Source organism: Dendrobium catenatum, unplaced genomic scaffold (assembly GCF_001605985.2).
Source record: "Dendrobium catenatum unplaced genomic scaffold, ASM160598v2 fragScaff_scaffold_1650, whole genome shotgun sequence".
NCBI lineage: Eukaryota > Viridiplantae > Streptophyta > Magnoliopsida > Asparagales > Orchidaceae > Dendrobium > Dendrobium catenatum.
In genome coordinates, this window is record NW_021320112.1 from 77352 (window position 1) to 84393 (window position 7042).

A 7042-nucleotide genomic window follows, 5' to 3' on the forward strand; every position below is an offset into this window, starting at 1 on the left:
CTTTCCCTCTTCAATTAAACACTTCTTTTCTTTTTTCTTTCATTCTTTTCTTCTTTCTGCTTTTTACACTTTTATTAAGTACTTAATAATATTGAATACATGTTTATCTCTCCCCATAAGATTTATAATTATTATTATCAAAGGTTTATTGCAAGATTTATAATTCCATAATTGCATGCTTCTAGTGGACATTCTGATTAATCTAAATATTATAATTTCACTAAATCTTTAAACAATCAATCTTGAGGTAATTAGTCAAGTGCTTGAGATTTCTTCATTAGGATTTATTAGCTTTTAATGTCTCCTATTTCTTTACAATGATTTAAGTGACTCTAAAGATGGTTATACTCACTCTTGCATCTATATAATAATACAGATGGATACATTACTTATTTTCATTCTACTTATTTTTATGACCTACAATCTCATATCATAGATATTATTCAAGCGACTCGATTTGGAATATTTCTTTCGATAATTACGTGCTCATCTGTGGTACATTAATGCTTCATTTTATTTAACCTTCATATTGAAAATATGCATAGAATACTATCATAAGTTTATTGTGCAACTCACCATCATCGGTCGCCTTCTTCTACAACCTTGTTTCATTTGATTTTACATGATTCAAAGAAGTGTTTTGAAAGACGCATTAAAATTTTTTTCTTACTTTCTTTCGACTTCACATGCTTGTTACGTGTTGTATTAAATAAATTATTAGCTCTTGAAGCATAGTTATATGAGCCTTCTTATTTTTGTTTGTTTCTTCTTCTACTATTATGTTTTCTTGCTCTTTGGTCTTGAAGCATAGCTCTTTCAATTGCATTAAGCTCCTTAATATTCTCTTCACTAAAAAATCACCTCTAGCTTTTGGTGATGTGAGTTAGAGTATATCCATTATCGATCCTTATTTCTTAGCTTTACTATGTTTCTCTATTTGCAAGATGATGAATTTGGTCATGTTTGATTCTTCACTATTCTAACAATTAATGAGGCATCAAGAATGGCATGAAGCTCCTCTATCATCCTACTTGTAATGCTATTAAGTATTGTTGATTGTACTTCTTTTACCAATATTGCTGCTACTACAAGAGCCTACATCTATGTAGTTGTTTACCTTGATGTTCTAAGTTTGTGTAAGATTATTTGCAGTAGTAGGTTTGGAGGCATTTATTTGTCACATTCCTGCAGCCTCATATTGTTGTATGCTCATTATATAGGCTATGATGATTTCCCTTCTTTAAGATTTTTACTCTTTTTAAACATACACCTATGTATGTTTGCAAGCATATGGTTTTGCAAGTTTGGCTATCAATTATTTGTTAAATGACCATATTAACCTAATTGGCTAAATTGGGTACACTTAATGACCTGCGACAAAATTTTTGTTGTTTCTTGATCACTACAGGAAAACAGCTCATTTCCGACAGAATTTTCGGCGGAAAAAAATTAGTCACAAATTCCGGCGGATTTTCCGACGGATTTCCGACAGAAAATTGTTAATGAATTTCCGACATATTTTTTGACTGGTTTTCCAACAGATTTTTTTCGAAGGAGTTTCCGGCGGAATTTCCGGCGAATTACCGACGAAAATTAAAAAAATTAAGTTATAATTTAATACCTTATTGTCAAATTAAATATTTTATCTTTTAAAAAATAACTTAAATTATAGAATTTAATAACTTAAATTATAATAAAATAAAATAAATTAGCATTTAATAATTTAATAAAAAAATAAAATGCGGGCGGGGCCGGTTCCACGCGGACTCGGGTTCGCGGGGCTGGTTCTGGCTGCTGGGCTGGGCCGGAGGGGGTTCTGGCTGGCCTGTGCCAGAGCGGGAGTTCCAGGCGGTCTGAGCCAGAGCGGGTTCTGGCTGGGCTGGCCTGTACCAGAGCGGTGTTTTTTTTTTCTTGACATTCCGGCGAAAAAAATTCTGCCGGAAATATTTTTCCTGCGGAAAGTCCGCCGGAAATGTTTCCGGCGTATTATTTTGCGCCGGAAGGCCTTTTACGATGCGCGTCAAACCGGCGGAAATATTTCCGCCGGAAATACGCCAGAAATGTTAATTTCCGACGGATTTTGGCCAATTTTCCGGCGAAAATGTTTGCCGTAAAATGACGTTTTTCCTGTAGTGGATAATTTGTTTATGATGTGGAAGATAGTGTTACTGCTCTTTATGTCTATATGTATGTCAGTTTCACTTTCTATGTAATTGTGAGGCATCAAGAATTTTCTGAGAATGTAACAAGTGTTACAAAATATTCAGTTTGAAGGATTATATCTAAATGTTTGATGAGAAATTTTATTTCTCTCTACTTAATGCTTTCCAATGAAGATCCAAGCCTCTTCTAAATTATTATCTTTGGGGTTTATTAGATGTGATAATCCCCAACTTTGTGAATTGTAGTTAGGCAATTTTAACAACCTTTTTTTTTTTTTTTTTTTTTTTTTTTTTTTGAAGCATCAAAAGGAAGTCTCCCTCAACAAAATAAAACCAAAAGAGAGAAGCATGGTACAAGCTAAAACTTCACATACATGTATATACTTCATAAATAAGAGCCCAAAAATAACCATTTCATTGACAATGCGAGGCCACCAAAGTGCTTGTAGTAAGTACTAAATAGTTTGGCTAAGGACCACTCCAGAGGGGGGGATACCATGAAAAAACAACCCAAAGGGTTGAAAAGTATCACAGTGCTCCGACAGTGATTTAGCACAATTGTTGCACCCCCTATAAGAAGACCCTTGGAGACCCCCAACATTGAACAACTTAATGGGAGTAATCCCCACCACCCTCCTTCTTCTGCTTCCCCATGGCTGATCTTTAATTTCTTTGAAAATTTAAAGTTACTTAGCAAAGAAAGTCTTAGATACTTTATCTTTCCTTCAGACATATCTTCTTGGATGCTAAAGGAAAGCCTCAGTGGAAACCTTGAATGGAATGTTGGAGAGATCACTACCCCTAGATGAAGCAACTTGCTTGGCCAGTTCACTAACTTCTATACTTGTTACTTGTAAGGAAGTGGGAGTAGCCTTCTTCCCTCCAATACCTACATTGGAATTCTTCTTCTTCTATCTCCTAGTATTTTTCTTGTAGTAATTAGACTCCAAGCTAGGCCCATAGATTTTTTGATTTTCCTCTTATTTCTCACTATGCTTGATTGTAAAATGAGAGTGCTCAATTTGAATTTGGGGTGGATAAAGGGATGGCTAGATCATGGAAGAGGAATTTGGGTCATTAATCACCTTTGGAGGGAAACCATCAGTGATGAGAGGGTCATTAGAGGGGGGGGGGGGGGGGGGGGGGGGGGGGGGGGGGGGGGGGGTCTATTCTTGCATAAAATAGAGGGTTGAGAGGTTATAATGGGTTACTTTAATGCATTTCAAGTGATCTTCTTTGAGGTTGTTGTGTGGGATGTTTGGAAGATTGAGGAGCTTTGGGACATTGACTTATTTTGTGCCCAACAAATCCATATTGAAAGCATAGATGAGAGATCCTCTCATATTCTACCCTTTGAAAGAACTTGCCATGAAGCCCAGAGATGCAAACTCTAGGAGGGAACTTGGCACAAAGATCCATCCGCACACAAAAAAGGAACAAAGGCATTTCTCCCCCAGGAGCTTGTTTGAGCATCAACCCATAGAGGCTGTCCAAAGAAAGAAGCTATCCGAGCAAGGTTGGTGTTGTCCCAATAAATTAGAGTCAAGTGTGGCAAGCGAATCCAAACAAGAGAAGAGAGGCCCACCATTGACTAGAGTGAGAAGGAAGGAGACCAACAATTCAAACCAATAATGTATCCACCAACAACCCATGATCCTCTCATAAGGACAACATCCCAAGTCTCAACACTTTGAAAATGGCAAATGAACAAATATGGAGAGATGGAGAGGAGCTAAAAATCTCCAAATATTTACCATTTGCACTTCAATTAGTTGCTTAGCACAAAATAAGGCAACCTTCATCCAACAAACTTGCCAACTAATCCTCTTTCAAGCCTAGCTAAGTTGGCAAGAACGGACTCCATGTTCAAAGTCACTGAACTACCATCATTTGACATAACTGGTGCCTTAGAAACAATATTAGTTTTACCAGGCAATTATTTCTATTTATTTGCATGAATTTATTCTTAAATTTATGCTGTCAATGAATGCTCTAGCATTGAGGTATCATTTTTATATTGCAAGTTCTTTAGCTTTCTAAATATATTCACCATATGATTAAGTTGCCGGATCTTTAATCATTGCCTCACTCCACATTTTTTCTTTTCCTCAATAATGGTTTTAAGCTATCTGACAACCTATTCAACTATATTAAGATATATTCTCTTGTGATGCCTAATTTGGCAAACTCAATTATTTTCTCTTTGACATCCTTTGACATCTTGTGCTTAAAATATGGCTGGGTAAATCATTAATTTTGTAGATCATTTGGTTACTTTTAGATGGAAAATATTTTGATGAAGTTATTTTCACTTATTTTGAGACTGACTACAATACTCACTTTTTGGAAATTTTGAAACTATTTTTAGAGTATAAAATCGATTTTTTATTTCTATGAAGTTGTCATTTAGTTGTTTGATGTTGGAAAACACAAGCTTCGTTACATATATCTTTTTTACATATATGGATTTAGCTTTTAAACTTTCATATTTATATTAGTGCTATATGACAAGTGACCTAGCATTTATGTACATTTTAATGTGTAGCACTATGATCATGGCTTTAAAGATTTATATCATTTGTATACTTTTAACTCAAATATGGATGCTATGTTTCTTGTCTTTTTTTTTTTTTTTTGGTGAAGTAATGAAGATTTAGATGACTAATTGTAATATTTTACTCTCTGATCAAAATAATTGTTAAAATAACAATTTTTAAATATTTATAACAACTTATAGAGTGCTTGAATGATATCTAAACTTTCTATGTGTTCATTTTGCTGCTTATTTTTCTTTTTTACATCTAATATATAATTGCTCCAATTTTTAGATGATTCTATTTGTGCAAAATTGTTAAGGCTCTTTTCCCTTGTCTCAAATATTTCTTGGCCTCCAAACTTAGGTTAACTAGTTGTTCAATTATTTATTTAATTAAAAATTGAGATTCAATTATTATGTAATAAGCATAACAAATCAATGAGTTTATATCTTATTTGATTATATATACATAATAATTGAAGCTCAATTTTTAATTAAATAAATAATTGAACCACTAGTTAACCTAAGTTTGGAGGCCAAGAAATATTTTGAGACAAGGGAAAAGAGCCTTAACAATTTTGCACAAATAGAATCATCTAAAAATGGGAGCAATTATATTAGGTGTAAAAAAGAAAAATAAGCAGCAAAATGAACACATAGAAAGTTTAGATATTATTTAAGCACTCCATAAGCTGTTATAAATGGTTAAAAATTGTTATTTTAACAATTATTTTGATCAAAGAGTAAAATATTACAATTAGTCATCTAAATCTTCATTAGTTCACAAAAAAAAAAAAAAAGTATGACAAGAAACATAGCATCCATATTTGAGTTAAAAGTATACAAAAGATATAAAATCTTTAAAGTCATGATCATAGTGCTACATATTAAAATGTACATAAATGTTAAGTCACTTGTCATGGAGCTGTAATATAAATATGAAAGTTTAAAAGCTAAATTCATAAATGTAAAGAAGATATATGTAAGGAAGCTTGCAATTTCCAAAATGACAACTTCATTGAAATAAAAAATGGATTTTATACTCTAAAAATAGTTTCAAAATTCCTCAATAGTGAGGATAGTAGTCAACCTCAAAATAAGTAAAAATAACTTCATCAAAATATTTTCCATCTAAAAGTAACCAAATGATCTATAAGAATAATGATTTAACCAACCATATTTTAAGCACAAGATGTCAAAGGATGCCAACGAGAAATAACTGAGTTTGCCAAATTAGCCACACAAGACAAATGATCTTAATATAGTTGAATAGATTGCCAGATAGCTTAAAACCATTATTGAGGAAAAGCAACAATGTGGAATGAGGCAATGATTAAAGATGCGGTAACTTAATCATATGGTGAATCTATTTAGAAAGCTAAAGAACTTGCAATATAAAAATGGTACTTCAAAGCTAGAGAATTCATTGACAGCATAAATTTAAGAATAAATTCATGCCAATAAATAGAAATAATTGCCTGCTAAAACTGATATTATTTCTAAGGCGGCAATTATGTCATATGATGGTAGTTATGTGACTTTGAACATGGAGTCCGTTCATGCCAACTTAGCTAGGCTTAAAAGAGGGCTAGTTGGCAAGTTTGTTGGACGAAGGTTGCAATTTTTTTGTGCTAAACAACTGATTGAAGTGCAAATGATCAATGTTTGGAGATTTTTAGATCGTCTCCATCTCTCCATATTCGTTCATTTGTCTTTTTCAAAGTGTTGAGACTTGGGATGCTGTCCTTATGAGGAAATTTTATTTGGTCTGGTAACCTATCGTAGCACTACATTCGGTGAGCAGTAAACAGGCGCTACGTGTTCTCACTATTTACCGCGCGGCCCAAACAACCTGACCCGAAACGGACCCGGGAGTTTGTGTATTGCTCGGTATTGCTAGGTATTGATCGATTTTGCTCGACAAAAATGGAAAATACCATTATGTGAAGACTAATACCGAGCAATACCAAGTTCTTTTAGGTATTACTCGGTATTGCTTGGTATTGGTCTTCACTGTTGAAACTTGTTCACTATGAATTAGGTTAATAAATCTAAGCTTATGTCCCAGCGGCTAACCAAGATCCTTTCACACTCTCTTAGTGTGGGCAGAGAACCCTTCGTCCTTTCACACTCTCCTAGTGTGGGCAGAGAACCCTTCGGCTGTTCACACTCTCCAAGTGTGGGCAGAGAACCCTTCGGCTGTTCACACTCTTCAAGTGTCGACAGAGAACCGGATCTCATTAACAGATCTTCTCATAAGAAATCTAGAAGGAAGAAAGAAAATAGTAAAGTAATCAAAAACCAAAAGTAGAAATTCTTACCTTTGAGTTCCAAGTGAATCCTT